Source organism: Ranitomeya variabilis, chromosome 6 (assembly GCF_051348905.1).
Source record: "Ranitomeya variabilis isolate aRanVar5 chromosome 6, aRanVar5.hap1, whole genome shotgun sequence".
In the NCBI taxonomy this organism is placed as follows: domain Eukaryota; kingdom Metazoa; phylum Chordata; class Amphibia; order Anura; family Dendrobatidae; genus Ranitomeya; species Ranitomeya variabilis.
Genome location: NC_135237.1, coordinates 21,144,610 through 21,168,667, shown reverse-complemented (window position 1 = coordinate 21,168,667; position 24,058 = coordinate 21,144,610). Strand labels below are relative to the sequence as shown.

General features: G+C 47.2%; 1 pseudogene across 1 annotated transcript in view; it reads right to left on the bottom strand.

Annotated features, from left to right (window-relative positions):
• Nucleotides 1–1,096: 1,096 nt before the first annotated feature.
• LOC143781411 (protein-cysteine N-palmitoyltransferase HHAT-like protein) overlaps nt 1,097–24,058 on the bottom strand; it is a 61,559-nt pseudogene continuing 38,597 nt past the window's right edge. Inside the window, exons 6-8 of the transcript XR_013216699.1 lie at nt 15,079–15,280; nt 12,375–12,516; nt 1,097–1,315 (exon numbers count right to left, since the gene is read on the bottom strand). The product of XR_013216699.1 is annotated as a protein-cysteine N-palmitoyltransferase HHAT-like protein (transcript). The remainder of the gene's footprint in view (nt 1,316–12,374; nt 12,517–15,078; nt 15,281–24,058) is intronic.

The window sequence follows — 24,058 nt, the reverse complement described above, 5'->3', positions numbered from 1 at the left end:
AATCCTTCATCTTTTTTGGGGAGTTCCCCCACTTTAATAGCCAGAAAAGGCTAAGTATACAGCTGTGAGCTGGCATTAATAGCCTGGGAAGTTCCATGTTTATTACCCCCTTTCCAGGCTATAAACATCGGCCCCCAGCTGTCGCCTTTCTCTCAGCTGGTTAGGAATAATATGGGGGACCCAAAGCCATTTTTTTTCTTTTATTCTATCTCTTCTATTCTAATGGGTTACGCTGTGAATTTACAGTACTCGGCTGATGAAATATTGGGTTTCCCATGAGATGGGTGTGCACACACATGGTCCGTGGGCCGTACGAGTCTCGGCAGTTTCATGTGGCCGATCGCAGCAAGCTGCAAATTTTTCCTCCAATTCGAGGTGAGGAAATACTCAGAGATGAGCACTGCCTAACTGAATAACATTGTAGCGAGGGCAATGCGAGGTTTTCTTATGTGATCTATACAAAGCGTTTACAAGCTGTGATACTCAAGACTGCAGCACACAAACAGTTAAACAGCCGGGATCTGAGATATCTCTGAGCCAGGATGTTGTCAGCTGACAACCTCTGCTGGCGACGCTCCATCACTACCTGTATGGCAGATTATGGGACTGAGTCCAATACTCCGGAAATACATCCTGCAGACCCAATAATCATGGGGATTCCAGGTTACTTGTCTGAAATACTTCAGATTTCTGTTCCATAAATCTGCTTGCTGTCAGTGAACGAGAACATTCCTGTTTCCATCTAGAGGCTAAAAACCTGCACAGACTTAATACTTATTACAGCAGAGGATTTGTTACACTTGTCTAGGCATCAGCAACATTATCCTGATAGTTTACACAGAGGATTGGCTGCACTGGACACAACTGTAGCAAACCCTCAGCAGTGACAAGTATTAGGTCAGAAAGGATTTTTGTCCTCCGATATGCAATATTCTCAATCAATGACAGCAAGCAGAGATCCTGCACAGAATGAAAAGCTGACATACAAAGTACACAGCTGCCCAGTTGTGTGTGATGATGAAGTCTGGACGCTGGCCCTTTAAATGATTCCACCTGTTGATACAAAGTAACAGAATTCATCCTTATATAAAATATTTATTGGTTCTGGGTGGAGATTCACAGCTCCTGTGCAGGGGGCGTCCTGCAGCACTGATCTGCGGGGGGTCGGGATCTGGGGGTCTTTGGGTGTAGGGTCAGGCGGCTTTCAGCTTCTCGTTCCTCTCCTCCTCTAGGGCCAGGACGCGCTCCCGCTCCTTGATGAGCTGAACTCCGCAGTACGTCACAAACAGGATGGACAGCGTGCTGACCGGGAAGCCTGGAAGCGGAGGAGATGCATGGGGTCAGTTCTACCTCAGCCCCCCAAACATTACTCTGGGGGTCTTCAGGCTCCTCAATCACTGAAGGGCATTCTACATGCTCCAGCACTAAGTAGGCCCTGTCTATTGGAGTCTACGGTAGTAAAAAAAGCCACGCCTGTCTCTTAAGAATCCCAGGCTGATGCTCTACACTGTGTCCAAATTATTATGCACAGAGAGTTTAGGAGTGATAAGGTTAGAATTTTTTGGTTTGTCATGTACACTCATTGATGGTGATGTGTGTCAGGGCTCTTTATATCACTGACAGCAATTGCAGATACCTGTGCACATTAGTTTGGCAGGTGTGTCCAAATAAAGGCAAGACTACTTAAGAAGGCTGTTCCACATTATTAAGCAGCCTATATTTTTTGCCAAAATGGGAAAGAAAAAGGATGTGTCGGCTGCTGAGAAGCAACAAACTGTGGAGTATTTAGGTCAAGGCATGACTACAATCAACATTGCCAAGACACTTCATCGTGATCATCGCACAATCAAGAAGTATGTAGCTGATTCCCAGCACACACGTGTGCGTGCTGATAAGGAGAAATTGAGGACTCTTTCCAACAGGCAATTGTGTAAGGTTAAAAGAGCAGCTGCAAAAATGCCTTGTCATAGCAGCAGACAAGTTTTTGAAGCTGCTGGTGCCTCCAACGTCCCCAGAACAACAAGATGCAGGGTTCTTCAGAGGTGCGTAAGCCATCCTGTCGACCACCTCTATCCACTGCACACAAGCAGAAACGGCTCCAGTGGGCCAAACGATACATGAAGACTGACTTCCAAACTGTTTTGTTCACCGATGAGTGCCATGCAACGCTCGATGGTCCAGATGGGTGGAGTGGAGGATGGCTGGTTGATGGACACCCCATGAAAACACGGCTAAGGCGCCAACAAGGAGGAGGTGGAGTAATGTTTTGGGCTGGAATCATGGGGAGAGAGATTGTTGGCCCCTTTATGATCCCTGAAGGGGTAAAGATGAACTCCATAATCTATGTGGAGTTTCTAAAACAACACTTCCTGCCATGGTTCAAGAGGAAGAACTGTGCTTTCCGCAGCAAGATCATTTTCATGCATGATAATGCACCGTCTCATGCTGCAAAAAACACATCTGCATCTCTGGCTGCTATGGGCATAAAAGAGGACAAACTTATGGTGTGGCCACCATCTTCCCCTGACATCAACCCCATTGAGAACCTCTGGAGCATCATCAAAAGGAGTGTCTGTGTCATGTCGGACGCTATTCACTCTAGGGCGTCCGACAGACAGCGGTAATTCCGCATTCGTCCACTATACGCTCAGTGGCGCCGAATAGATTTTATCTAGGTTGTCCGGGGTTAATCTAGCTGGTACTCGGGTTGGAGGCTGGGTCACACCCACTGCCTTTAAATAGTTCTGCTGGACTTTGGGCGTCGCCAATTATAGCTTGTGCCTCATGCCTGGTGATTCCGGTCTGGAGTGGTGGTCTTGGAGAAGAAATATCGTATCTGGTGGTGTATTATCCTTTGTCATATTTCTCCTTCCTATATTTGTACTTGTTTTGCCCTGTGCACATTATAGTGTTTTCCTGTGTGTCTGCGGCGTGGTGCGTTTTTAGTTTTCCCTGTCTGTGCTTTCTGTGGGTGTTGGTGTGTGGTCTAATCACTGGGTGGTGAGTGGAGGTTTCAGCATAGGGCTGAAACAGGAGTCAGGGTCAGGCCTGGTGGCCCAGACAAGCACACCATTAGTGTAAATTCTGGGAGAGGGACAGACAGGGTTTTCCCTAGCCTGAGGGATATCGCAGGGGCCCGGGTGACCAGCCTTAGTCTACCCAGTACCCCGTGACATTATAATCGGCCCCAAAATTTTGTATTCCATGGATCCCATGACTTCCATAACCCGCCAGTTGGAGGCGCTGTCCTTACAGGTTACTGAGTTGAAGGGGGCGGTTCAACAACAGGGTCTTGTAGTATCTAATGTGCAAACTGAAACTGCAGGTAGAGTTGCAGAACCAAAGATCCCTTTACCTGAGAGGTTTGCTGGGGAACGCAGTAAATTTGTTGTTTTTCGTGAAGCTTGCAAATTATATTTTCGTATGCACCCGGTTTCCTCAGGTAATGAGGCTCAGCGTGTGGGCCTGGTATTGTCATTACTGAACAGAGACCCCCAAGCTTGGGCATTTTCTTTCCCATCTGATTCAGCTGCATTTAACTCTGGAGATTTTTTTTTCTGCTCTTGGGCTCATTTATGATGATCCTGACAGAATGGCTCTAGCAGAATCTAAAATTTGCGCTCTCTGCCAAGGGGAGCGAATGGCGGAGGATTACTGTTCTGAATTTCGCCGCTGGGCGGTGGACACACAATGGAATGACCCCGCGCCGCGGAGTCAGTTTGTTCATGGGGTTTCGAGAAGGGTTAAACAAGCCCTCCTGATGTACGAGACTCCTGCTTCTCTAAAGTCCGCTATGAGTCTTGTCCGCAGTGATCTCCGTTTGCGTCAGGGGGTGCAAGAGACGCCGCCTATGGGGGAGGGCGTAGGTACACATGAGGTTGCTGCAGGTGAGACCACGGAGCCTATGCACATCGCAAGGGTGTCACATCATCGAGCCCCCTCACTCAGGAAGCAGGGAGCCTGTTTTTGCTGTGGTAAAAATGGGCATTATGTAAATGCTTGTCCTCTGTTATCTAAGAAAAGCGCAGCGGCGGAAAACTACTAAGCTCAGAGGGTGTGGAAGAGGCTAATCTGAGCTTATGCATATCTTCCATTGTGGTCTCTCAATGTATGCTCCCTGCCAGGGTTAAGGTCGCTGGCAGAGAGCTGCCAATCACTGTTTTTGTGGATAGTGGGTCGGCCACTAATCTCATTAATGAGGAGTTTGCGCGCACGGCCGGGTTCACGGTCGAAAAACTGCCTCATCCTATCCGGGTGGTTACCATCAATTCTGCTCCTCTTCCACAGGGGGAGATTACTGAGTTTGTGGCTGAGGTGAAACTCCACATTGGGGTCCTACATTTCGAGCAGGTTACATGTTAGGTAGTCGGTAATCTTCCTGCACAAATGGTTTTGGGTTTTCCGTGGTTATCTATGCACAACCCGGTGATTAACTGGAAAACTCAGGACATAATCCAGTGGAGTGGATTTTGCCAGGAGAATTGCCTGGCCACATGTGTGTTCGCTGTGACTCCAAGCATTCCTGAGTCACTGCTGGATTTTGCGGATGTGTTCTCAGAGAAGGGTTGCTCAGAATTGCCACCACATCGCCCCTATGACTGTACTATTAGGTTTAAACCAGGGGCCAAATTGCCGAAAGCAAGGATGTTTAACATCTCCGGTCCGGAGAGACAAGCTTTAAAAGACTACATTGCTGAGAGTTTGAGCAAAGGGCACATCAGGCCTTCGCCCTCGCCGGTAGCAGCAGGGTTCTTCTTCGTTAAGAAGAAAGATGGCGGACTACGCCCGTGTCTGGATTTCAGGGAGTTAAACCAGATTACGGTTCGTGATCCATACCCTATGCCACTGATACCTGGTTTGTTCAACCAGGTGGCTGGTGCTAAGTGGTTCTCCAAGCTTGACCTCAGGGGGGCGTAGAACCTCATAAGAGTCCGTCAAGGTGATGACGAGTGGAAGACGGCTTTTAATACCCCTGAGGGTCATTTTGAAAATTTGGTGATGCCATTTGGGTTGACAAACGCGCCTGCAGTATTTCAACATTTCATAAATGATGTGTTCTCGCATGTCCTGGGGAAATTCGTTATTGTGTACCTAGATGACATTCTCATTTATTCATGCGACCGTGATACTCATTTAGAGCATGTTAGGCAGGTGTTACAGCTACTCAGGGAAAATAAGCTCTATGCTAAATTGGAGAAATGTGTATTTTTGGTCCAGGAGTTGCCTTTCTTGGGTTATATTGTGTCTGCTTCAGGGTTTAAAATGGACTCCGCTAAGGTGCAAGTGGTGCTGCGTTGGGAACGGAATGATAACCTAAAAGCGCTTCAGCGGTTCCTTGGGTTTTCTAACTACTATAGGAAGTTTATCAAAGATTTTTCTACCATTGCTAAACCGCTCACTGACATGACGAAAAATGGTACCAATTTCTCCGCCTGGCCTGAGGCTGCTGTGCGCGCATTCGAATTTCTGAAGAACAGTTTTGCTTCGGCCCCCATTCTGGTGCAACCAGACGTATCAAAACCATTTACCGTGGAAGTTGATGCGTCTGAGGTTGGAGTGGGGGCGGTGCTGTCACACGGCTCATCCTTGGGCGAGTTGCGTCCATGCGCCTACTTTTCCAAGAAGCTGTCGCCCGCCGAACGTAACTACGATATCGGCAACAGGGAGTTGTTGGCTATCAAGTTGGCTTTTGAGGAATGGCGACACTTCTTGGAGGGGTCGGTCCACCAGGTTACAGTTATCATCGACCATAAAAATCTGCTTTATTTAGAGTCAGCCAAGCGTCTGTCTCCCAGGCAGGCTCGCTGGGCGTTGTTTTTCACGCGATTCAACTTTTTTGTTACTTACCGATGGGGGTCTAAGAACACTAAGGCAGATGCTTTATCCAGGTGTTTTCCGGGGGGAGAACCTTGGGAAGATCCGGTACCCATCCTCCAAAAGGGTGTAGTGGTCTCGGCTCTCACGACAGAGGTTGAGGCTGAGATTGCCGAGGCTCAGGAGGAAGTACCACCAGAGCTTCCCATTAACAAATCATTTGTACCGCTCTATCTTCGCCTAAAGGTGTTGGGTGAGCATCATGATGCTGTTCTGGCTGGCCATCCAGGGGTTAGGGGTACCTTGGAGTTGGTGTCACGTCAGTTTTGGTGGCCCAAAATCCGACAGGACGTGGTCTCGTACGTATCAACATGTACCACGTGTGCTAGGGCTAAGACGCCTCGCTCCCATCCTGCTGGCACATTACATCCTCTAGGGGTACCCAGTAGGCCATGGACTGAGATCTCCATGGATTTTATTACAGACCTGCCCTCCTCAGCTGGGAACATGGTCATCTTGGTGGTTGTTGATCGGTTCTCAAAGATGTCGTACTTTGTGTCCTTGCCTTCGTTGCCTAACACTAAGACTCTGGCTCAGGTATTTGTGCAGGAGGTGGTCAGACTTCACGGGGTTCCGTCTGACATCGTGTCTGATAGAGGTACTCAGTTTGTGGCAAAATTTTGGAAAGCATTTTGCTCACGGCTGGGGATCAAGTTATCGCATTCTTCGGCGTTTCATCCTCAGTCAAATGGTCAGACCGAGCGTATGAACCAGAATTTGGAGCAGTATTTACGCTGCTTTGTTTCTGATAATCAGGAGGAGTGGTCGACGTTCCTTCTTTTGGCGGAGTTTGCCATCAATAATCACCGCCAGGAGTCGTCTGGGGAGTCCCCGTTCTTTTGTGTTTACGGGCATCATCCTCAATTTTGTACTCTGCATCAGGGGGGCTCTGCTGGTATCCCGGAGGAGGACCAGCTAGGAGCACAACTGTCATCTGTCTGGAGGAGAGTGAAACAGCGCTTGCTGAGTGTGGGTGCTAGGTACAAACGTGTGGCTGACAGTAGACGGGTGCCAGGTCCGGACCTGAGTGTGGGTGACTGGGTGTGGTTGTCCACAAAAAACATAAAACTCAAAATAACATCCCTGAAATTAGGTCCAAGATTTATTGGTCCATTTAAGGTCGCCGCCATCATTAACCCGGTAGCCTACCGATTGGAGCTTCCTACAGTTTATAAGATACACAACGTGTTCCACAGATCGTTATTAAAAAAGGTGGTGGGTTCCGTGGACGCGACGCCGACGCCATCTCCAGTCTTGGTGGATGGCAATTTGGAATTTGAAGTCTCCAAGGTGGTTGACTCTCTAGTAGTGCGCCGCACATTACAGTACCTGGTACACTGGCGTGGTTATGGGCTGGAGGAGAGGTCTTGGGTACCAGCCTCGGACATTCATGCGGACCGGCTGGTCAGTATGTTTCACCGTCGCCATCCGGACAAGCCGGGTCCTATAAGTTGTGAGGGCCCTGGGGTCCCTCGTAGAAGGCGGGGTACTGTCATGTCGGACGCTATTCACACTAGGGCGTCCGACAGACAGCGGTAATTCCACATTTGTCCACTATACGCTCAGTGGCGCCGACTAGATTTTATCTAGGTTGTCCGGGGTTAATCTAGCTGGTACTCGGGTTGAAGGCTGGGTCACGCGCCCACTGCCTTTAAATAGTTCTGCTGGACTTTGGGCGTCGCCGATTATAGCTTGTGCCTCATGCCTGGTGATTCCGGTCTGGAGTGGTGGTCTAGGAGAGGAAATATCGTATCTGGTGGTGTATTATCCTTTGTCATATTTCTCCTTCCTATATTTGTATTTGTTTTGCCCTGTGCACATTATAGTGTTTTCCTGTGTGTCTGCGGCGTGGTGCGTTTTTAGTTTTCCCTGTCTGTGCTTTCTGTGGGGGTTGGTGTGTGGTCTAATCACTGGGTGGCGGGTGGTGGTTTCAGCATAGGGCTGAAACAGGAGTCAGGGTCAGGCCTGGTGGCCCAGACAAGCACACCATCAGTGTAAACTCTGGGAGAGGGACAGACAGGGTTTTCCTAGCCTGAGGGATATCGCAGGGGCCCGGGTAACCAGCCTTAGTCTACCCAGTACCCCCGTGACACTATGATGCCGGGAGGCAGTTTACATCTAAGCAACAGCTCTGGGAGGGTATTGTGTCCACATGCAAAACAATTGAAGCAGAAACCATCCAAAAACTGACACATTCAATGGACGAGAGAGTTCTGAGGCTTCTTTCCAACAAGGGGTCCTATGTGCAAATGTAACATCACCTAGAATAAAGTTTTCACTTGAAAACTGTTTGATTTCATTTTGTAATAAGCTGATAATGCTTGTAACTTCACAATTGGCCATTATTTTGTTCAAAATAAAAAAAAAAGGTTGAAAACTCTGCTGTGCATAATAATTTGGAACATGCATTTTGAGTGTTTATTTTTTTAAAAAGATACTGTTTTCATAGGCAGTTTGTTCCAAAACATTGCAAATATACTAGAATAGTAGATGACTGGAAAATAACAATGACTGCAATTCAGATAGGTAATTTAGAGAAAATATGAGGAAATATTATTTGCATAATAATTTGGAACACAGTGTATATCCCCCATGCTTTACACTGCAGCTTTACACCATTAGCAAACAACTAAGACCAGTGACTACAGAAACATTATCTGAGGAAACCCAAAATTCAGCCCAACCTCTGCCAGAGCCTCGAGTTGCTGTTCTGACCGTCCCCAGTCCACATTCGTCCCCATCGGATCCTCTGCTCCTTATTATTGCTCTGCACTAGACCCGGACTGCCCATCTGGCCAAAGAGAGGTGGGCCGCCACACCCTCCGGACACAGATACCATTAACAACTGTCGTGGAGCCATAGTGACCCCCGATCTGTAGAAGTGGAGGGGGCAGGATGGACCAGTGCGCTTTTCAATCCCAGGTCTGGACTTTAGTCCCTGCCCAGCCCATGCTTTACACTGCAGCTCTGCTTTTTCAGGTTGGCTCAGGAAGAAGTTGGGATGTGGAGATATGATTTCCATCACAGTAAGGGCAGGATGATAATATAAGAAGAAGAAGCTATCAGATTAGCAGAGGTGCAGCTATAGGGGACAGAGGTGCAGCTATAGGGGACAGAGGTGCAGCTAAAGAGGTGACAGAAGTGCAGCTATAGGGGACAGGTGCAGCTATAGGGGGCACAGAGGTGCAGCTATAGGGGGACAGAAGTGCAGCTATAGGGGGACAGGTGCAGCTATAAGGGGACAGGGGTGCAGCTATAGGGGGACAGAGGTGCAGCTATAGGGGGACAGAGGTGCAGCTATAGGGGGACAGAGGTGCAGCTATAGGGGACAGAGGTGCAGCTATAAGGGGACAGGGGTGCAGCTATAGGGGGCACAGAGGTGCAGCTATAGGGGGACAGAGGTGCAGCTATAGGGGAACAGAGGTGCAGCTATAGGGGATGCAGAGGTGCAGCTATAGTGGGGACAGAGGTGCAGCTATAGGGGGGACAGAAGTGCAGCTATAGGGGGCACAGAGGTGCAGCTATAGGGGGACAGAGGTGCAGCTATAGGGGGACAGAGGTGCAGCTATAGGAGGCGCAGAGGTGCAGCTATAGGGGGCACAGAGGTGCAGCTATAGGGGGGACAGAAGTGCAGCTATAGGGGGACAGAGGTGCAGATATAGGGGGCACAGAGGTGCAGCTATAGGGGGGACAGGTGCAGCTATAGGAGGTGCAGAGGTGCAGCGATAGGGGGGACAGGTGCAGCGATAGGGGGGACAGAGGTGCAGCTATAGGGGGGACAGAGGTGCAGCTATAGGAGGCGCAGAGGTGCAGCTATAGGGGGCACAGAGGTGCAGCTATAGGGGGACAGAGGTGCAGCTATAGGGGAACAGAGGTGCAGCTATAGGGGATGCAGAGGTGCAGCTATAGGAGGTGCAGAGGTGCAGTTATAGGGGCGCAGAGGTGCAGATATAGGGGGCGCAGAGTTGCAGCTATAGAGGGGCACAGATGTGCAGCTATAGGGGGGACAGAGGTGCAGCTATAGGGGGACAGAGGTGCAGCTATAGGAGGCGCAGAGGTGCAGCTATAGGGGGCACAGAGGTGCAGCTATAGGGGGACAGAAGTGCAGCTATAGGGGGACAGAGGTGCAGATATAGGGGGCACAGAGGTGCAGCTATAGGGGGGACAGGTGCAGCTATAGGAGGTGCAGAGGTGCAGCGATAGGGGGGACAGGTGCAGCAATAGGGGGGACAGAGGTGCAGCTATAGGGGGGACAGAGGTGCAGCTATAGGGGGGACAGAGGTGCAGCGATAGGGGGACAGAGGTGCAGCTATAGGGGGGGACAGAGGTGCAGCTATAGGGGATGCAGAGGTGCAGCTATAGGGGGACAGAGGTGCAGCTATAGGGGGACAGAGGTGCAGCTATAGGGGACAGAGGTGCAGCTATAGGTGACAGAGGTGCAGCTATAGGTGACAGAAGTGCAGCTATAGGGGACAGAGGTGCAGCTATAGGGGGCACAGAGGTGCAGCTATAGGGGACAGAGGTGCAGCTATAGGGGGACAGAGGTGCAGCTATAGGGGGACAGAGGTGCAGCTATAGGGGAACAGAGGTGCAGCTATAGGGGGCACAGAGGTGCAGCTATAGGGGGACAGAAGTGCAGCTATAGGGGGACAGGTGCAGCTATAAGGGGACAGGGGTGCAGCTATAGGGGGGACAGAGGTGCAGCTATAGGAGGCGCAGAGGTGCAGCTATAGGGGGCACAGAGGTGCAGCTATAGGGGGACAGAGGTGCAGCTATAGGGGAACAGAGGTGCAGCTATAGGGGATGCAGAGGTGCAGCTATAGGAGGTGCAGAGGTGCAGTTATAGGGGCGCAGAGGTGCAGATATAGGGGGCGCAGAGTTGCAGCTATAGAGGGGCACAGATGTGCAGCTATAGGGGGGACAGAGGTGCAGCTATAGGGGGACAGAGGTGCAGCTATAGGAGGCGCAGAGGTGCAGCTATAGGGGGCACAGAGGTGCAGCTATAGGGGGACAGAAGTGCAGCTATAGGGGGACAGAGGTGCAGATATAGGGGGCACAGAGGTGCAGCTATAGGGGGGACAGGTGCAGCTATAGGAGGTGCAGAGGTGCAGCGATAGGGGGGACAGGTGCAGCGATAGGGGGGACAGAGGTGCAGCTATAGGGGGGACAGAGGTGCAGCTATAGGGGGGACAGAGGTGCAGCTATAGGGGGACAGAGGTGCAGCTATAGGGGGTGCAGAGGTGCAGCGATAGGGGGGACAGGTGCAGCGATAGGGGGGGACAGAGGTGCAGCTATAGGAGGTGCAGAGGTGCAGCTATAGGGGGGACAGAGGTGCAGCTATAGGGGGGACAGAGGTGCAGCTATTGGGGGGACAGAGGTGCAGCTATAGGGGGACAGAGGTGCAGCTATAGGGGGCACAGAGGTGCAGCTATAGGGGCGCAGAGGTGGCGCCTGCCCCCCTAATCCTGGAGACAGGTGCGGACTGGGGCTGAAATTCAGCCCTGGCATTTGAAATCACACATGCCAATGCTGTCCCCATCCCCAAGCACTTGATGGGATATATTACTAATATTACCCTAAATGGAGAAAAGCAAGATTTACTACAAGAGCAATATTTCTAATGATACCGATGGCCTGGTGGGGTAAGTGACTGAGTCAGCGACATTGTGCTCCGTCACAACTTAATAGTATGGGCGTCTTGAGAACACCGATTCTGTTAACAATGTTGCAGACAATGCAGTCCACAACCATGCAGGCCCTTCTGGCATTTGCCAGATAGCCAGTCCGGCCCAGCCTGGAGAACAACTTCTGTATGGCTATGTGCACATGTTGCGGTTTTTGCTGCGGATCCGCAGCGTTTTTGACGCTGCGGACCCGCAGCAGTTTTCCATGCGGTGTACAGTACAATGTTAACCTATGGAAAACAAAAACCGCTGTGCACATGCTGCGGAAAAAAATGCGCGGAAACGCTGCGGGTTTTTTTCCGCAGCATGTCAATTCTTTGTGCGGAATCCGCAGCGGTTTGGCACCTGCTCCATATTTAAAAAATGCAGGTGTCAAAAACCGCAGTGGAAGCCGCACAAAAAACCGCAATAAATCCGCAGTACTTTTTACACTGCGGATTTAATCAAATTCGCTGTGTAAAATTCCGCAATGGAATCCGCAGCGTGTGCACATACCCTATGAGTATGTCAGTGTATGATAAAATTGTCTTGAATTTTGCTGCCATCTAGTGTCCAAAGAGTAAAATTACTAAAAGCATTGTGCAAGATAACAGGGGTTGTCTAAAAGAACGCACCTGGATACCATAGCTGGGGGGGAGGGGGGGGACCTTATTCTGCTTCTACGGAAAAAGTATTGAGCGCTCCATGTCTTAGTTGTCTCACAATTCATATTATACTAAATATAACACAGATAATATTTCCTCCTGGCAAGAGCCGGACTTACAGTGACCAACTGCCATATATACAGCCGGTACCATATATTCACCCGTCACTCACCTGTGATCAGAATCCTCTTGGCAACCAGCAGAGCGAAATCCAGACTGTTCAGGGCTAAGATGTTGTACAATATAATAGCCCAGAAGTTCGCCGCCCCAAAAAAGCCCCGGATTCTCCGAGACATCGACTCCGGCAGCTTCGCCTAATAGGAAAAAGGACATAATATAAGTCACCGGAAATTACCGTCAGTAACAAAGTTCTAGATCTCCAAAGTGTCTCACATCAACTGCTGATATTACCGTGTAATGTAAGACAAATACAGAGATGGAAACTGTCAATAAGCAGTTATATTCTTGTACATAGGAGCAGTATTATAGTAGTTATATTCTTGTACATAGGAGCAGTATTATAGTAGTTATATTCTTGTACATAGGGGCAGTATTATAGCAGTTATATTCTTGTACATAGGGGCAGTATTATAGTAGTTATATTCTTGTACACAGGAGCAGTATTATAGTAGTTATATTCTTGTACATAGGGGTAGTATTATAGTAGTTATATTCTTGTACATAGGGGCAGTATTATAGTAGTTATATTCTTGTACATAGGGGCAGTATTATAGTAGTTATATTCTTGTTCATGGGGGCAGTATTATAGTAGTTATATTCTTGTACATAGGGGCAGTATTATAATAGTAATATTCTTGTACATAGGGGTAGTATTATAGTAGTTATATTCTTGTACATAGGAGCAGTATTATAGTAGTTATATTCTTGCACATAGGAGCAGTATTATAGTAGTTATATTCTTGTACATAGGAGCAGTATTATAGTAGTTATATTCTTGCACATAGGAGCAGTATTATAGTAGTTATATTCTTGTACATAGGGGCAGTATTATAGTAGTTATATTCTTGTACATAGGGGCAGTATTATAGTAGTTATATTCTTGTACATAGGGGCAGTATTATAGTAGTAATATTCTTGTACATAGGGGCAGTATTATAGTAGTTATATTCTTGTACATAGGGGCAGTATTATAATAGTTATATTCTTGTACATAGGAGCAGTATTATAGTAGTTATATTCTTGTACATAGGGACAGTATTATAGTAGTTATATTCTTGTACATAGGAGCAGTATTATAGTAGTTATATTCTTGTACATAGGGGCAGTATTATAGTAGTAATATTCTTGTACATAGGGGCAGTATTATAGTAGTTATATTCTTGTACATAGGGGCAGTATTATAGTAGTAATATTCTTGTACATAGGGGCAGTATTATAGTAGTTATATTCTTGTACATAGGGGCAGTATTATAGTAGTTATATTCTTGTACATAGGAGCAGTATTATAGTAGTTATATTCTTGTACATAGGGAGCAGTATTACAGTAGTTATTTTCTTGTACATAGGGGCAGTATTATAGTAGTTATATTCTTGTACATAGGAGCAGTATTATAGTAGTTATATTCTTGTACATAGGGGGCAGTATTATAGTAGTTATATTCTTGTACATAGGGGCAGTATTATAGTAGTTATATTCTTGTACATAGGGGCAGGATTATAGTAGTTATATTCTTGTACATAGGAGCAGTATTATAGTAGTTATATTGTTGCACATAGGAGTAGTATTATAGTAGTTATATTCTTGTACATAGGGGCAGTATTATAGTAGTTATATTCTTGTACATAGGGGCAGTATTATAGTAGTTATATTCTTGTACATAGGGGCAGTATTATAGTAGTTATATTCTTGTACATAGGGGCAGTATTATAGTAGTAATATTCTTGTACATAGGGGCAGTATTATAGTAGTTATATTCTTGTACATAGGGGCAGTATTATAGTAGTTATATTCTTGTACATAGGAGCAGTATTATAGTAGTTATATTCTTGTACATAGGGAGCAGTATTATAGTAGTTATTTTCTTGTACATAGGGGCAGTATTATAGTAGTTATATTCTTGTACATAGGAGCAGTATTATAGTAGTTATATTCTTGTACATAGGGGGCAGTATTATAGTAGTTATATTCTTGTTCATAGGGGCAGTATTATAGTAGTTATATTCTTGTACATAGGGGCAGTATTATAGTAGTTATATTCTTGTACATAGGAGCAGTATTATAGTAGTTATATTCCTGTACATAGGGGCAGTATTATAGTAGTTATATTCTTGTTCATAGGGGCAGTATTATAGTAGTTATATTCTTGTACATAGGGGCAGTATTTTAGTAGTTATATTCTTGTACATAGGGGCAGTATTATAGTAGTTATATTCTTGTACATAGGGGCAGTATTATAGTAGTTATATTCTTGTACATAGGAGCAGTATTATAGTAGTTATATTCCTGTACATAGGGGCAGTATTATAGTAGTTATATTCTTGTTCATAGGGGCAGTATTATAGTAGTTATATTCTTGTACATAGGGGCAGTATTATAGTAGTTATATTCTTGTACATAGGGGCAGTATTATAGTAGTTATATTCTTGTACATAGGGGCAGTATTATAGTAGTTATATTCTTGTACATAGGGGCAGTATTATAGTAGTTATATTCTTGTACATAGGGGCAGTATTATAGTAGCTATATTCTTGTACATAGGGGCAGTATTATAGTAGTTATATTCTTGTACATAGGGGCAGTATTATAGGAGTAATATTCTTGTACATAGGGGGAGTATTATAGCAGTTATATTCTTGTACATAGGGGCAGTATTGTTTCAGTGTAATTATATGGCAGTATCATAGTAATAAATTACCTCTATGCTGGCAAATGGTTCCAGCTCAAAACACTTCTGTACCCAAAGCTCAAAATTCAGACCAAATCAGTTGCAGACAGACCAGATATAGACGATTTCACATGGGCCAAGCCACAGAGTAGTGACTATGAATGTGGCAATAGTGGCCACCAGTTCTTTCTTTATATTATCATGATTCTCGCCGAGGTAGTCGTAGACATATCTGTGTAGAAGAAGACAGTGTATTTGTAGCGCCCCCACCGCCGCAGGGCCGAGGGGTACCCGGTACCGGGCCTGTGAGTCTCTGCTCTGGGGTTGTCACGGTGGCTAGGCCCCGGTCCGTGACCCTGCCACTGGGGCGCACAGGGAATAGGTAGAGTGTGGATGATGGTAGTGACGCTGTAGTGGTGCAGTGCAGGAAAATAACGAGGACACCAGGTTGCATTCTCTTTACCTCTTTACTGAAGATCTCTGGGTCCTCAGTCCAGAATACGGTTCACCAGGCTGCGCAAGCCCGGCCGGTCCGATGGCACCTCCAGAGTTCTCTTCACAGGTGGAAATCTGTGCCTTCCTGCTAGCGCTATGTGTTGTGGTCCTTCCCTGCTGTGCTTACGGAAAGTCCCCACAACTGTTGTGTCTGTTTCTTAAGTTCCCTCACAACTCGATTAGATGATGTTCTGCTAATCCTCCGTCCCTCCCTGATGTTCTGGTTGGAACGGCACCCGTTTGACGGGTAGGCTCGGAGCTCTTCTGGGACCCTAGAGTCGCCCCTCTCCACAAGTTGCCCCCCAAGACTGCATAGGTGATTTAGGTGAGACAGCCCGCCTTAGACTGACTGTCCTGCCGCTGTTTAGAGTATTGCTTGAAGCTGAATGTTATAATACTCTCTCGGCGTTCCGGCCACCGGTTGTGCGCCTCAGTAGGATGTTGCCTCGGTCTTACAGCACGACTCCTACTGGTATCCTCCTATCGCTTTGATCTCGTTTCTCACTCAGCACAATCTATCTCGCTTCTGATCCTTCCTTGGGCACCGCCGCTACCCGGAGCAGGCACGGTCCCGTTACGTTCGTTCAAGTTGCCAAGCCTCTGTCAGGATCCCACCCCTGACAGAGACCCTACTGTATCTTCCCCTACAACACCCTCTGCCACCAGGTGTTGTCTAATCCAACCCAGTCAGCTTTCTCTCCTAACTTCCTGCCTGACCCCCAGTTTACCCACAATGGTGGGGAGTGGCCTAGTGAATAGAACCCTTAGCTCCCCCCGGAGGCCCGACTGTTGTGAATTTGGATCTTCGGCTCCCCCGGTGGCTACTGGTGGAATTGAACTGGTGTCTTCATCTTCTTTGTTCACCTGTTTCCATCAAGATGTGGGAGTCGCTATATAACCTTGCTTCTCTGTTAGTTGCTTGCCGGTCATCAATGTTATCAGAAGCCTCTCTGTGCTTGTTCCTGCTCCTAGACAACTACTAGATAAGTTGGACTTTTGTCCATGTTTGTTTTTGCATTTTTGTTCCAGTTCACAGCTGTAGTTTCGTTACTGTGTCTGGAAAGCTCTTGTGAACAGGAATTGCCACTCTGGTGTTATGAGTTAATGCCAGAGTTTTAAAGTAATTTCTGGATGGTGTTTTGATAGGGTTTTCAGCTGACCATGAAAGTGTCCTTTCTGTCTTCTGCTATGTAGTAAGTGGACCTCAAATTTGCTAAACCTATTTTCATACTACGTTTGTTGTTTCATCTTAACTCACCGCCAATACATGTGGGGGGCCTCTGTCTCCTTTCGGGGTATTTCTCTAGAGGTGAGCTAGGACTTATATTTTCCTCTGCTAGCATTATTTAGTCCTCCGGCTGGTGCTGGGCATCTAGAATCAACGTAGGCATGCTACCCGGCCACTGCTAGTTGTGCGTTAGGTTTAGTTCATGGTCAGCTCAGTTCCCATCTTCCAAGAGCTAGTTCCTATATATGCTGATGCTATGTTCTCTTGCCATTGAGATCATGACAGTTTGACCGGCCCACTAAAGGGTTAAAATCCTTGGCTGAGAAAGGAGAGAAAAAAGAAGTCTGCTGAGATTTTTTTTTTTTTTTTTTCCTCTTGAGTGTGCTCTTAATTGGACCTCTTGCCAGTCTGTCTATGCTGCAGCCTTTTTTTTTTCTTTCTCTCCTTCTAATCTTTGAATGGCTCTGTGTCCACCTGTTTGTAATGGATCTTCAGAGTGTAACTGCAGGTTTGAATAATCTCGCCACGAAGGTACAGAATTTGCAAGATTTTGTTTTTCGTGCACCTGTATCTGAGCCGAAAATTCCTTTGCCGGAATTTTTCTCGGGCAATAGATCTGGGTTTCAGAATTTTCGAAATAATTGCAAATTATTTTTGTCCCTGAAATTTCGCTCTGCCGGAGACCCTGCACAGCAGGTCAGGATTGTTATTTCCTTGCTCCGGGGCGACCCTCAAGATTGGGCTTTTGCATTGGCACCAGGGGATCCTGCGTTGCTCAATGTGGATGCGTTTTTTCTGGCCTTGGGGTTGCTTTATGACGAACCTCATTTGGAGCTTCAGGCAGAAAAAACTTTGAGATCCCTTTCTCAGGGGCAAGATGAAGCTGAAATTTACTGCCAGAGATTTCGTAAATGGTCTGTGCTTACTCAGTGGAATGAGTGCGCCCTGGCGGCGACTTTCAGAGAGGGTCTCTCTGATGCCATTAAGGATGTTATGGTGGGGTTCCCTGTGCCTGCGGGTCTGAATGAGTCCATGACAATGGCTATTCAGATCGATCGGCGTTTGCGGGAGCGCAAACCAGTGCACCATCTGGCGGTGTCCACTGAGAAGACGCCAGAGAGTATGCAGTGTGATAGAATTCTGTCCAGAAGCGAGCGGCAGAATTTTAGACGGAAAAACGGGTTGTGTTTCTATTGTGGTGATTCTACTCATGTTATATCAGCATGCTCTAAGCGCACTAAAAGGCTTGATAAATCTGGTTCCATTTGCACTTTACAGTCTAAGTTTATTCTATCTGTGACCCTGATTTGCTCTTTGTCATCTATTACCACGGACGCCTATGTCGACTCTGGCGCGGCTTTTAGTCTTATGGATTGGTCCTTTGCCAAACGCTGTGGGTATGATTTAGAGCCTTTGGGGACTCCTATTCCTCTGAAGGGGATTGACTCCACCCCATTGGCTAATAATAAACCACAATACTGGACACAAGTAACTATGCGTATTAATCCAGATCACCAGGAGATTGTTCGCTTTCTGGTGCTGTATAATCTGCATGATGATTTGGTGCTAGGATTGCCATGGCTGCAATCTCACAACCCAGTCCTTGACTGGAGAGCTATGTCTGTGTTGAGCTGGGGATGTAAGGGGGCTCATGGGGATGTACCTTTGGTTTCCATTTCATCATCTATTCCCTCTGAAATTCCTGAGTTCCTGTCTGACTATCGTGACGTCTTTGAAGAACCCAAGCTTGGTTCGTTACCTCCGCACCGAGAGTGCGATTGTGCCATAGATTTAATTCCGGGTAGTAAATACCCAAAGGGTCGTTTATTTAATCTGTCTGTGCCTGAACATGCTGCTATGCGAGAATATATAAAGGAGTCTTTGGAAAAGGGACATATTCGTCCATCGTCATCTCCCTTAGGAGCCGGTTTTTTCTTTGTGTCAAAAAAAGACGGCTCTTTGAGACCATGTATTGATTATCGGCTTTTGAATAAAATCACTGTTAAATATCAATACCCATTGCCGTTGCTGACTGATTTGTTTGCTCGCATAAAGGGGGCCAAGTGGTTCTCTAAGATTGACCTTCGTGGGGCGTATAATTTGGTGCGAATCAGGCAGGGGGATGAGTGGAAAACCGCATTTAATACGCCCGAGGGCCATTTTGAGTATTTAGTGATGCCTTTTGGTCTTTCTAATGCTCCGTCAGTTTTCCAGTCCTTTATGCATGATATTTTTCGCGATTATTTGGACAAATTTATGATTGTGTATCTGGATGATATTCTGATTTTTTCGGATGACTGGGACTCTCATGTCCAGCAAGTCAGGAGGGTTTTTCAGGTTTTGCGGTCTAATTCTTTGTGTGTGAAGGGTTCTAAGTGTGTTTTTGGGGTACAGAGGATTTCCTTTTTGGGATATATTTTTTCTCCCTCTTCCATTGAAATGGATCCTGTCAAGGTTCAAGCTATTTGTGATTGGACGCAGCCCTCTTCTCTTAAGAGTCTTCAGAAATTTTTGGGCTTTGCTAACTTTTATCGTCGATTTATTGCTGGTTTTTCGGATATTGTTAAGCCATTGACCGATTTGACTAAGAAGGGTGCTGATGTTGCTGATTGGTCCCCTGATGCTGTGGAGGCCTTTCGGGAGCTTAAGCGCCGTTTTTCCTCTGCCCCTGTGTTGCGTCAGCCTGATGTTGCTCTCCCTTTTCAGGTTGAGGTTGACGCTTCTGAGATCGGAGCTGGGGCAGTGTTGTCGCAGAAAAGTTCCGACTGCTCCGTGATGAGGCCTTGTGCCTTCTTTTCCCGTAAATTTTCGCCCGCTGAGCGGAATTATGATGTTGGGAATCGGGAGCTTTTGGCCATGAAGTGGGCTTTTGAGGAGTGGCGCCATTGGCTTGAGGGGGCCAGACATCAGGTGGTGGTATTGACTGACCACAAAAATTTGATTTATCTTGAGACCGCCAGGCGCCTGAATCCTAGACAGGCGCGCTGGTCATTATTTTTCTCTCGGTTTAATTTTGTGGTGTCATACCTGCCGGGTTCTAAGAATGTTAAGGCGGATGCCCTTTCTAGGAGTTTTGAACCTGACTCGCCTGGTAACTCTGAGCCCACAGGTATCCTTAAGGATGGAGTGATATTGTCAGCCGTTTCTCCAGACCTGCGGCGGGCCTTGCAGGAGTTTCAGGCGGATAGACCGGATCGTTGCCCACCTGATAAACTGTTTGTTCCTGATGATTGGACCAGTAGAGTCATCTCTGAGGTTCATTCTTCTGCGTTGGCAGGTCATCCTGGAATCTTTGGTACCAGGGATTTGGTGGCAAGGTCCTTCTGGTGGCCTTCCCTGTCACGAGATGTGCGAGGCTTTGTGCAGTCTTGTGACGTTTGTGCTCGGGCCAAGCCTTGTTGTTCTCGGGCTAGTGGATTATTGTTGCCCTTGCCTATTCCTAAGAGGCCTTGGACGCACATCTCGATGGATTTTATTTCAGATCTGCCTGTTTCTCAGAAAATGTCTGTCATCTGGGTGGTGTGTGACCGTTTCTCTAAGATGGTCCATTTGGTTCCTCTGCCCAAGTTGCCTTCTTCTTCCGAGTTGGTTCCTCTGTTTTTTCAAAATGTTGTTCGTTTGCATGGTATTCCTGAGAATATCGTTTCTGACAGAGGAACCCAATTTGTGTCTAGATTTTGGCGGGCATTCTGTGCTAGGATGGGCATAGATTTATCTTTTTCGTCCGCTTTCCATCCTCAGACTAATGGCCAGACCGAGCGGACTAATCAGACCCTGGAGACATATCTGAGGTGTTTTGTGTCTGCTGACCAGGATGATTGGGTTGCTTTTTTGCCATTGGCGGAGTTCGCTCTCAATAATCGGGCCAGCTCTGCCACTTTGGTGTCCCCGTTTTTCTGTAATTCGGGGTTTCATCCTCGATTTTCCTCTGGTCAGGTGGAATCTTCGGATTGTCCTGGAGTGGATGCTGTGGTGGAGAGATTGCATCAGATCTGGGGGCAGGTGGTGGACAATTTGAAGTTGTCCCAGGAGAAGACTCAGCTTTTTGCCAACCGCCACCGTCGTGTTGGTCCTCGGCTTTGTGTTGGGGATTTGGTGTGGTTGTCTTCTCGTTTTGTCCCTATGAGGGTCTCTTCTCCTAAGTTTAAGCCTCGGTTTATCGGCCCGTATAAGATTTTGGAGATTCTTAACCCTGTTTCCTTCCGTTTGGACCTCCCTGCATCCTTTTCTATTCATAACGTTTTTCATCGGTCATTATTGCGCAGGTATGAGGTACCGGTTGTGCCTTCCGTTGAGCCTCCTGCTCCGGTGTTGGTTGAGGGTGAGTTGGAGTACGTTGTGGAGAAAATCTTAGACTCCCGTGTTTCCAGACGAAGACTCCAGTATCTGGTCAAGTGGAAGGGATACGGCCAGGAGGATAATTCTTGGGTGAATGCATCTGATGTTCATGCCTCTGATCTGGTTCGTGCCTTTCATAGGGCCCATCCTGATCGCCCTGGTGGTTCTGGTGAGGGTTCGGTGCCCCCTCCTTGAGGGGGGGGGTACTGTTGTGAATTTGGATCTTGGGCTCCCCCGGTGGCTACTGGTGGAATTGAACTGGTGTCTTCATCTTCTTTGTTCACCTGTTTCCATCAAGATGTGGGAGTCGCTATATAACCTTGCTTCTCTGTTAGTTGCTTGCCGGTCATCAATGTTATCAGAAGCCTCTCTGTGCTTGTTCCTGCTCCTAGACAACTACTAGATAAGTTGGACTTTTGTCCATGTTTGTTTTTGCATTTTTGTTCCAGTTCACAGCTGTAGTTTCGTTACTGTGTCTGGAAAGCTCTTGTGAACAGGAATTGCCACTCTGGTGTTATGAGTTAATGCCAGAGTTTTAAAGTAATTTCTGGATGGTGTTTTGATAGGGTTTTCAGCTGACCATGAAAGTGTCCTTTCTGTCTTCTGCTATGTAGTAAGTGGACCTCAAATTTGCTAAACCTATTTTCATACTACGTTTGTTATTTCATCTTAATTCACCGCCAATACATGTGGGGGGCCTCTGTCTCCTTTCGGGGTATTTCTCTAGAGGTGAGCTAGGACTTATATTTTCCTCTGCTAGCATTATTTAGTCCTCCGGCTGGTGCTGGGCATCTAGAATCAACGTAGGCATGCTACCCGGCCACTGCTAGTTGTGCGTTAGGTTTAGTTCATGGTCAGCTCAGTTCCCATCTTCCAAGAGCTAGTTCCTATATATGCTGATGCTATGTTCTCTTGCCATTGAGATCATGACACCCGACTGTGAAATGTATTGGTGTCTGTGATACCTGGTCAGATGAACTCCTTCAGTGCCATCAGACGTACCATAGCTCCCCTTAGTGGCGGAGCCATAGTACTGCAACGACCAGGACTCTGGGGCGCTGCACTCCCCCCTGGTTAAACACAGTACTCCGGGACTGGGAATAAAACAACAATACAGGTTAGCAAAAAGACATACAATTTTGTTGAGTGTAATAACACTAAGTATACTTGAACAGGCTTCCCTTTATGGGAGGTAAGGACACTTGAACGTTACAAACATGGTTAAATATCATAGCAACATGCTACAAACAACTTTTCTTACCCAACCGGGTATTCTACTAAGTGCAACATTATTGAACAATAATTTAACTTTGCCTTTAAGGACATACACTCTAAATCCACTAAAGACCTTCCTATAATCACATTATAAGGTAATTTAACTTTCACATTCTCCTTCTTTAAATCTGCAGGACCGCCTGTCCTAACGGCACCAGACCTACTGCCTCTCCTTTCTTACAGGACCGCTCCTTTCAGCCCGAGCCTTCTGTCTTTTCCACTACTATACACAGTATAGAACATAACATTCTTTCAGTTTAGGACTACTGAGCCTTCTTCAGATGGCTCCTAGGAGGACTCACTACCTAACCCCTACGGGTTCACTTTCTGTCCTCGGTAACACATTATTAACTCTTCCTTTCAATAAACTAGCTTTCTACGGTGGACTCAGGGTTTACCTTCTATCCCCATTTTCTATCAACATTATCAACATTTCCCTTTTACAATTAACCAGTTCAATACATATAACTTTTACACGTAAACAATATCATCTTCTTTCAAAGCATCATCATCGCTTTACTGTTTTAAGGCAGTATTACTCATAAGTACGCAGATGAACATCCCCTTTAAGAGGGGATCAAGTCTCTATGAGGTAGCATATCTTCTCAAGCTACCAGTCTATACTCAGCAAAGGTTCCAGTGTGGTATCTTCACAAAGAGTCCTTCTTTAAGTAAAACCAGTAGGGAGCACCTTTAATAAGGTGCAAACTATATACAAGAAGTTCGGATCATGCACTGTTCATGATTTCAGCAGTTCTGGAAACTTTGTGCAAAAACTTGGAAAAATCAAACAAAAGCAAAACAATAGGGATCCCGGGTCAACAAAGGGATCCCCTTAAGAGTTAACCCTGGACGGGTTCAGCAGCAAAACAGCAGAGGACAGTAACTATATACATCTTTAAAGCAGTATACGGGAACGTCTGCTCAGAACCACCCAGGGGGCAGCACCGGCGGAGGCAACCCCTTTGGGTATTGCGATCCGCCCGGTACTGCATAGGGGGGTCTGTCGTCCCATCTGGGGGTCTGTGTACCCACAGTCCTCAGTTCTGCAGCAGTGCGGGCAGTAGACACGCTGGTCACTTGAGGAGGTGCCGGCGTGGCCACGACAGCGGTGGAGGTCATGACACGGCAAGTCGTGGTTTTCACAATGGTGCCTGTTGGGGTGACCACGGTGGTCTCAGTGGTAACCGTGCGCCGGTCACAAGGGGGTACCCTGGCCACGGGGGTCATGGAACTGTGCCTCTTGTGGACGTTCAGGGCAAACCACCCCTTCTCCCCAAGGTGTTGGGTGTAAACGACATCATCCCCCGGATAAAGATCCCGGCCTGGGTGGCCCTCCCTCAGATGTGACTCTACATCTCGCCGGTTAACAAAAACTTCGGCATATAGACCCGGTTCCTTTATAAAGCCCCAACCTCCACGGAGCTTAAAGTCAATGACGGTGCCTTGTCTGCGCGGGGCCTGCTGAGCAGCGGGATCCTTGCGGGCCCGGTCCTTAACCGCCAGGTCTTGTTGATGGTGAGCCTCCAGCCCAGCCTGGTATGTCTTCTCTTCCTCTTTCCACTGTTGCTCTAGCTGGGCCCGGTATTCCTCCCAGCTTAAGGCCTGCACCACCTCCCCTTCCTGGGTCTCCACCCCGGGGAACCCCATAAGGTTAGAGCCTGGGTTCATCCA